Below are 9,799 nucleotides of genomic sequence, written 5' to 3' on the forward strand. Positions count from 1 at the left end.
TACCAGTGGCAGAAATGCTGTCAGTGATGTCGCAACACCATAATGACGATTTCGACGACGACGACGACGACGACGACGACGACGACGACGACGATGATGATGATGATGATGATGATGATGATGATGATGAAGAGGAGGAGGAGGAGGAGGAGGAGGAGGAGGAGGAGGAGGAGGAGGAGGAGGAGGAGGAGGAGGAGGAGGAGGAAGATGATGATTATGACAACAACGTTGGTAAAGTGAATGATGACGATAATGACTCGAGGAAAATAATGACGACGAGGACAGTGATGAATGAGAATGAGGTTGATGATGGCAACATCATTAATAGTGAGAGCAAAGTAATGTTCATGGAGATATGTTGTTGTTGTTGTCGTTGTGTTAGTTCTTATTGGTTACAAACAGATCAGTGCTGCGTAAGCAGCTCTACGACCAACATCTCTCTCCAGCCGGGGTCATAAAGTCTGTTATTCAAACAGTGTAAATAGGACTACATTATCAAATGTTGGGCTGTAGTAGTAGTAGTAGTAGTAGTTGTGGTGCTGCTGCTGGTGGTGGTGGTGTTCGTCGTCGTGGCGGAACAGGAATATTGTTTATACATTTATTAAAAAAAAACAACTTAATAATAAAAATAATCAAGTAATTAGAAAATATTTTGGAACGTTGTGTATTTTTTTATTTATTTATTTTTTTCTGTAGCTTTAATCAAACTTAGACTCCTGCAGCTGCTAATACAAGACATGAACACACACACACATACACACACACACACACACACACACACACAGAGGAAAACACACACAAACGCACACTCAAGTATACACTCAGAAATACAATGTGTGTGTGTGTGTTAAAGTGAGTTTGTAGGTGGGAGTATATTTACGTAAATTTGCATATTCATATATGTCTGCATTCCTGTGTATTCTCATTAAAAAAAGATCTTTTATTTCTTTATACTTGATATTTGATATAATTCGGTATGTTTGACTTCTCGTGATTATTACAATTCTAAGCGTATCGACCAATACTCTTTAAAAGATGTTCTGAGTAACAATAGAATGATTCATTAACGAGTTTCTAATAAACATGACCTTTGTATGGACTATCAATGACATTATTTTGTAGTATTATCAAGTAAAATAAACATGAATAAGCTTGTCACTCATTTCCTTGCAGATTTTAAGCACTTTTCGGTCTACTTCTTGCTGTGGACGCCCCACTTGATTTAGCTTCCTGTTTCTGGATACTTTCTAAGAAGTAGCTTCCAATGTCTTATTTTCGCCTCAGATCGATCAGAAGCAGCTGCAGTCTACGGAAAACATCAATATTTAAAGTAATAAAGGTGTCGAGCTGGCAGAATCGTTAGCACGCCAGGCTAAATGCTTCGCAGCATTTCGTCCGTCTTCACGTTCTGGGTTCGAATTTCGCGGAGGTCGACTTTGCCTTTCATCCTTTCGGGATTAATCACATAAGAAATCAGTTGAGAGTTTGTAAGAGGTCGTTATTTACCTACGAAAGGATTAGAAGAAGCAAAATATCGTACAAAATTCTTTGCTTTTTATTTAAGTTGTCAAATGAATTCGTTTTTTCATTTTATTTTTCATCTTTATTTTTCATCTTTATATTTTTTCATCTTATTTTTCATCGTCATATTTTTCATTTTATTTTTCATCATAAAATTTTTTTTTCTTCTTTATTGTTTTTCATTTTATTTTTCATCTTTATTTTTCATCAACATTAAAAAAAAAATCATTCAATAATATATTCTCCATTATTCATGATTTCTTGCTCAAAAGTTCCATTAGTTTTCAATGTCCTGACAGTAGCTATCACCGTGACTTGACTCGAAGAATTCATGGAGTCATGTTTCAGCTCCATATCTTTATTGAACGAAACACCTAAACTGTTGGAGAACGACAGAAAAAGACGATATTCTGAAGGTGCTATATCAGGAGAATGCGGTGGGCGAGGTAGAACTTCGCAACCGAGTTCTTGAATAGCATTCTTAATCAAATTAGTGACGTGTGGGCAAGCGCTATTGTTTTTTGGACCTTATTCATCGAGTGAAGGTGACGGGTGACGTTATCATTCCTCGTGTATTGAAACATTCTCGAAGATGAGCTCGATTGTCATTGTATTGAACAAGTTGGCCGGATGGTGGAGAGTCTGTCGGGTCAAATTCCCCCGTCTTTGACGCATGAAAACCGTTTCTCTGTTCTTCTTCCAGCATTGTCACCTTCGTACACAGCACAAATGTTTCAAGCGTCTCTGACAGCTTTGGAACTGTAATTGAGAGCGAAGAGAAGTAGATGTCGAAAATGGCCATTTTTCTCTACTTGGTATTCTATCATCATATGTCTGAAAAGAGGTAAAATTTATTCAAAGTACAGAAAAGAGAAACAAAAGTTGTACGGGAAGTAAAAGGGCTACAAAAATAACCCATAAAACACTAGAATAAAAATATTTTTCATGTTATTTCAAGTAACATTAGAAAGAAACGAACAAATATATTCTACAACTCTAGTTACATTTTCGTCAAAATACTGCGGTAGACGAGATTTTCCTTTCAACCTTCTGAAAATGTGTACCAGTGGGGGCGATTAAAATGGCTCCCTACATATTTGAGTTTTAGCCAAATAAGAAATTCTAATCTATTTAAGAACCAGTCATCTAGGACATTTGTAGATAACTGAGGGCTATATCAGTTTTCTTTATTTCTTTGTTGCCTTTATAAATTCCTTTTCATACTTGAGAATTATTTAAAAATAAAATATGAGCTGGTATAAATATCTTTGGCTATAAGATGAGAGTGAAGAGAAGAAGAGGAAGAAGAAGAGGGAAAGGTAAGGATAAGACAAAGGAGAGAAAATGTTGAAGAAAATATTAAATTGAAGATATAAAACTGAAAAAGACAACATAGGATTTATTCACTGAAAGAATTTTGGTTGATTGAATAAGGACGACGAAAATAAAATTTTGTGAAGATTTAATGGTTGGTGCGTGCATGTGCCTGTGTTGACATGTATATGCGTGTGTGCATGTGCATGACTATGCACATATGCGTGTGCGCGCGTGCGTATGCGTGTGTGGATATGTGCATGTGCGTGTCTGTGCGTACAAATATGTTTGTGTATGTGTATATTTATGTGTGTATGTGCGTGTGCCTGCACTCACGCACGTTTGGGCGTGCGTGCGAGCGTGCGTGTGTGTGTGTATGTGTATGTGTGTGTGTGTAAGGACGCACAACCGGAATTAATACACTGATAAAATAATTTGATTGGCTTACACAAGTGACAGATTTGAATTGAGATGAAGGAAAAATAGGAATTTGACACTTTCAGGATGTTATTTATTATTTCTGTTTTTTGCTAAAGCATATGCATGCTCTCCTCTATGTGTGGTGTTCAAAAACAATACAAATGACCTAATTTGTGGATGTTGATTCCACATCCTGCACTGACAATCTGAAGCTATTGATTTTTATACCATATTTTCAATACATTTCAACTTCGAATGACTGAAAGTACAATATTTTGCTTTTTATAACAGTCAAATTCGAGTTGTACTCGATTTTAATTCTCATAAGGTAAGATGAGACGGAAGATAAGTCCTATAAAATTAAAGGTAAGACATAAGAAGAAAGATAAGTCTCGTAAACATGTTTTAAGGTCACCATTGAAAAAAACATCAGGAATTTTACTTTCGGAATGTCATTCTAGGCGAAACACATTTATCTAAAATTTATATTCACGGGCGTGCTTTCATTAATACCTCTAGCAACAATATACTTCCGTTGTTGTGTCACATCAAACAGTTGCGAGTAATTCTACATTAGGGTGTTTTATTGCAGCCGAGTGGACTGGAATTATCGATAGTAAAGCGCTTGTGACATGGTCACAACATCATATTGGTGACACAAAGAATAAAATGAAACAAACGGATATATACTGAGATGACAGTCTCTTATTTTACAGCATCTTGTGAGAATATATGCTATTCTATGTAACAATTAATCTGCTTCTCTGTTCCTTGTTGTACTGTATTATTTCGCTACCAAATTTTTGAATGTTTTTATTTATTATGTACGGAGTTTTCATATTAATACGAACCAGTTAACTGACGTTTGAAAATTTACAGTAGATCGAAATTAATTACGTTCTTGTGTTACGTTACTGGCTGAAACGTTTTGTAGTTATAGCAGCGAGACATTATATACATTAGTACACACACGCACACACACACACACACATACACACACACACATACATATATATACACGCATATATATATATGTATGTGCATATTCATATATATATATGTATATGTATTCTTCTATTCTTTTATTTGTTTCAATCATTTGACAGCGGGCATGCAAATCGATCACAAGACTTATTCTTTGTAAGCCTAGCACTTATTCTATCGGTCTCTTATGCCGAACAGCATAAGGGACGTAAACATACCAACATCGGTTGTCAAGCGATGGTAGGGGGGACAAACACAGACACACATATATATATACATATATATATACGACGGGCTTCTTTCAGTTAACCAAATCCACTCACAAGGCTTCGGTCGGCCCGAGGCTATAGTAGAAGACGCTTTCCCAAAGAGCCACAGTTTCCACCGTCGGTAGCACAATTTCCACCGACGAGCCTTCCTCCGTTGGTGGCACAATACCCACCGACGGAAATTCGGGACACGCCGGCGGTGCGCTATCAGCCGCCGGCCGTGTCCCGTTCTTCCTTTTTTCTTCTTTTTTGGGCCACGGGAGTAGGGGGCTCTTCCGTCTTAACCGGAAAGTCCTCCTCCTCCCCCACAGCATTCGAATCCTTCGGTGGGCAACGATTGCTCTCCACCTTCTTTCTTTTTTTCTTTTTTTCGAGGAGGTTTCCACCTACTCGACTTCTTCCATCTCTACCCCTAATGGGGGAGGGGGGTACTACTTTTATTAACTGCTCCAGGACCCTACTCTGATCCTGGGGACAGTTTTTTTCTAATGTGGCCAGGCTCCAGGCACAGATGAAACTTGGGGATATTCCATTAAGAATCACCGGAGACCTGGACCCGGCCATTCTTAGAAAACCTGGAAAAAACAGATCTTTGACTGATTGGGTCCACAAGGTCAAAACAGCTTTTGACCCAACCCAATCAGCCACAGGCAGAGTTTTAACGTTTAGGAGCTTGGCTCCGCTGTCACCCAGACCCCGGCGGATAGTATCCTCTATCCACTCGGGTTCTCTCTTGGTTGGCAGCCCACAAACCCAAGCTCTTGTTAATTTCTTCCTACAGAATGTGGGAATAAACGAAAGTTTTTGCCCTTCTAAGAGCTGACTCGCAAACTTGCGAGCCACTTCAGGGGTGTCAAATAGCAACCACATCGTTGCGTACTTGACACCCCTGGCAATAAACTTAATAGTTGGCAGATATTCTGCCAACACTTTTTCAAGTTCAACTTTGGGAAAGACCGTAATGGTGTCGAATGACTTAGAGTACGTCCTCAACACCACCGTTCTTTCCCTTAAATCTTTTAACCACTGCTTGGGGGGGGGGGGGCAATCTCCCACTCCAACGTAGTGTTTCCCTTTTTTGCCATGCTTGCATGAAAAGTTAAAAAAGTTAAAAAAAGGTCCACAAAGAAAAGTCTAACTACAGTTAAAAAACGCAAAACAAAAAGAACAGAAAGACAGAGCAGAGAAGAAGAAGGAAGGAAAACAATTCTGGCCACCCGGTAATCCTGGATACGCCCCCAAGAACAACATTTCTCAAAATTGAGTCACTTTGCGGGACTGCAGACAGACAAATGTCTGGGACCCAGTGGGGATTTCATATTTGAAAAATGAAAAACAATGTCAAACAACAAAACCCTACTAAATCCTCAAAAAACAGATGCCTACCTAACAGTTACGCCTTTAATATTGCTTTACTTCAAGACGGCCTCGAAAGCACGTCTTGACAACATTCAGTGTGGAACTAACCAACTAACGCATGCGCAGTAAGCAAGCTACTTACCACACAGCCACTCCTGCACCTATAATATATATATATATATAAATATATATGTGTGTGTGTGTGTGTGTGTGTGTGTGTGTGTGTGTGTGTGTGGATATGCACGTAAATGAATATGCATACGTACATATATAAATATAAATATATATATATATATATCCTCTCTGATTCCCTTTTTCTCCCTCTCACCGTTCTTTATCTGTCTCTCTCTCCCCTTCTTTCTCTTTTTCTCTCTCTCGTTGCTCACACGGGACCATTTTCCATCTTTCTTTTCTTCACGTGACCATCTTTCTTTCCGGCACGGACTTTCTAGGGACTGGATGTCTCCTATCTCTCTCTTCTATTTTTTCTCTTTTCACAGAAAATATTTCTCTCAGCATTCACTATTTCTGCCCTTGTTCAGGCCTAACGACCCTCCATGCTTGTTTTCGTTAGGTTCCCTGTATGTTTCCACTAACCTGCTTTTGTTCCTAACTTTGACCCTCCATAAATCTAAATTTATATTTTGGTATTTATGCGTGCGACTGTTTTCCAAGACCCATATTGTCGTTGATCGCTCGAAATGGGGAGTAGATAGACAGCCGACAACTCCCTTTTTTCTCGTTATTTGCGTATTTAACTCATTTGTTTTCGTATTTCATGTTGTTTACATTTTGTACCCATATATGCATATACATACATACATACATATATATATATATATATGAAGAGAATGTGTTGGGGATTAACATGCTAACCCACTTTCACGCTCCTTCTAGACAGACAGACAGACAGACAGACAGATGTTTATATCTAATTGTCTTAGAATAGTATCTACAAATGTCATCAAACTTAAGACTTGTGATAACGTTCATGTCTTTAGAGATTTTATAATCACATATTAATATTGTATATAGTAATCAATAAGCGGTTTTGTTTCCACTCTTCGTGTTCAGACGGAATTTGGCAATAGACCTAACTACAGATACATACGTATGTTTGGATTTGTACGTGCATTCATGAGTATGTGTTTGTGTACATGCGTATCCCTATGTGTCTGTCTGCCTACCTCACAAAATGTATGTATGTATGTATGTACGAGGCATGAATGTGCGTGAAGAAGTCTAATTCCATACATTCGTTTCCTGCATTCACAGATGGAAGAAAGAAGTATATAACCAGCGAACCAAATAAATAGATAAAAAAGTAAAAGAAGAATGTAAAAGAAAATAAATAATTTATAAAATAACAGTAGTAAATAAATAAATAAATGAATAAATAAATAAATAAATAAATGAATAAATAAATAAATAAATAAATAAAGGAATGTAAACAGAAATTATTATAAACTATCGATCTTTTGTTTAATATAGGAATCTGCAGATTTAATTCCAGTATCTTCTGAAGATTTCTGCGTTACAGTCACCAATTTTTCTTCGATTAAATATTCGCAAGATAATATTATCCTGAACATTTACGCTTGAAAAAGTATTGGCATTTCTGTGCGTACCTAAGCCAACATACTGGTCACTCAATACAATATGAATTGAAGTATTTTAAAAGAGTTTCCTTGTCAAGGTTTTCTCTAGAGGAATTTTTTTAGCCAGCACTGATTTTATTACGAGAAAATCAGTGCTGGCTATAATTTCTAGAGAAAATCTGTAGAGAAAATCTTAACAAGTGATGTAGTAACGTTACTAATAGAGTAAAACATAGTATTGACTTATAAAAACGTTTAATATACTTTGTAGCATATAATGATTGCATAACGAAATACAGTGTCCCTACAGGTTATTTCTTTAAAGAATTATATCTATGCACCAGCACAATTTTATTTGACCTTCTTATCAAGAGAAAGGGTGAAGCAATGGTTAAAAGTAACTAGTTTCGAGACAAATTTCGCGAAATTTCCGAATTTACATCTTGGTATTGGATTCAGTATTGGATTCATCTAATCATGCTAAATGATTGCTGAATGTGTTCTTGAGGCATGAAATTAAATTTGCCATTGTGAGCTTCTAAATGCACCCATGTTTTGGAAAGCTAAAACACGCTAAGCACGCATCAAAATTTTATTGCTGTTATGGCTCAACTCTAAATTGATTGAGCAACCGTACGGTCAAAAACATTCTAGCTGTGGCCATCTCGACCGTTTTTTATTGTATCTTGAATCACATTCCGCCAATGTACAATTCTTCTCCAATTGGTAATGGCTGTACTTATGTGCTTACTTGCATAAATATTCGAGACAAATTTCACGAAATTTCCCAATTTACATCCTGGTCACTATCGGATTCATCTAATTATGCTAAATGATTGGCTGCATAAGGTCTTAAAGCGTGCAATTATATCTATCATTGAGAGTTTCCGAATATACTCATGTTAGGAAATCCCCAAACATGTTATGCACACATCAAAGTTTTATTGGTGTTGTTTTGTCTCTAAGTTAACTGAGCAGCTGTATAATCAAAAACATTCCAACAATGAGCACCTCGTCAGTTTTTACAGTATCTTGAAGCACATTCCCCCAATGTGTAATACATGTATGGTGGAAATGGTTGTGCTTATAGATGTGTCTACTTGTTTTATTATTATTTTTTCTGCCTTTCTTTCTTATCGATATTTGTCTACGTACCTGTAAAAATTTACGGAGCGCATAAGATCACTTTGTGACTAACCGCTTTCTGCTAGTGCACAGAGTTGGCCACACTGAATCTTTAATGAACGAAGCAATTTAGCTGTTTACAAAAGTATATCTTCATGATAAAATGTCCAAGGATGAACTTCTCACCTCAATAACAATAGCACTAACATCAAAAACACCGACTATTTTTATAGTGTAGCAAGCCAAAAAGAAATATATATATATATATATATATATATATATATATATAAAGAGAGAGAAAGAGAGAAACAGATTAACAGAGAGAGAAACAGAGACAAAGGGGAGGAGAGAGAGAGAGACAAACAGAGAGATTGAAAGAGAGAGAGAGAAGGCATCTTATTTACCATCACTAAATCCTGTAAGAAATCACCTTCTAAACAGAGCTTTGCGAGCGTGGGCGTCCACTACTAATACTACTCCTACTACTACTACTAGTGCTGCTGCTGCTACTGCTGCTGCTACTGCTACTACTACTACTGCTGCTGCTACTGCTACTACTACTACTTACACATCCCTACAATAACATGCACTCACACATACTAGCACACATTAATGTATGCGTTTTTAATAGAATTTTTGCTATTTTTCAAGTAAACAGCGACTCCTACCGACGGAGACCAACTTTTTCGGAACCAGAACTCAAATTATAAACAGCAGTCATGTTAGGTCTAACGGGAGTGTCACATTTATTTGGAATTCTTGTTGTAAAAGCTGATCTTCACCTGCAGGAAACCTAGAGTACAACATAAATAAAATTTTACGAAAGAGGATTGCCTTTTCATCTACTCCATGTTGAGTACTCATTTTCCCACTAAGCAACTAATGTGTGTTTGTAACTGTGTATGTGTTGTATACGTATGCATGTGTGTGTGTGTGTGTGTGTGTGTGTGTGTGTGTGTGCGCGCGCGTGCGTGTGTGTGAATATTTATATATGTATGTATATATTATATATATATATGTATATATATATATATGTATATATATGGGAGAATGTACGAAAAAACAACAACAGACGAGGACAGGTGGTGTAAATAACAAAAGGATGTATTAGTATGAGGCTCAGGAATATGGAAAGTCTTTGACGTTTCGAGCTACGCTCTTATATATGTATATACCGGAGTAAGCACATAAATGTGCAACAAGGTGGAA

General features: G+C 37.1%; 1 long non-coding RNA gene across 1 annotated transcript in view; it reads right to left on the reverse strand.

Moving 5' to 3' along the window:
- Positions 1-1,681: 1,681 nt before the first annotated feature.
- LOC128247677 (uncharacterized) overlaps positions 1,682-9,799 on the reverse strand; it is a 14,578-nt gene continuing 6,460 nt past the window's right edge. Inside the window, exon 3 of the long non-coding RNA XR_008264040.1 lies at positions 1,682-2,355. This is a non-coding gene — a long non-coding RNA (uncharacterized LOC128247677). The remainder of the gene's footprint in view (positions 2,356-9,799) is intronic.

Source organism: Octopus bimaculoides, chromosome 4 (genome assembly GCF_001194135.2).
Source record: "Octopus bimaculoides isolate UCB-OBI-ISO-001 chromosome 4, ASM119413v2, whole genome shotgun sequence".
Lineage (NCBI taxonomy): Eukaryota > Metazoa > Mollusca > Cephalopoda > Octopoda > Octopodidae > Octopus > Octopus bimaculoides.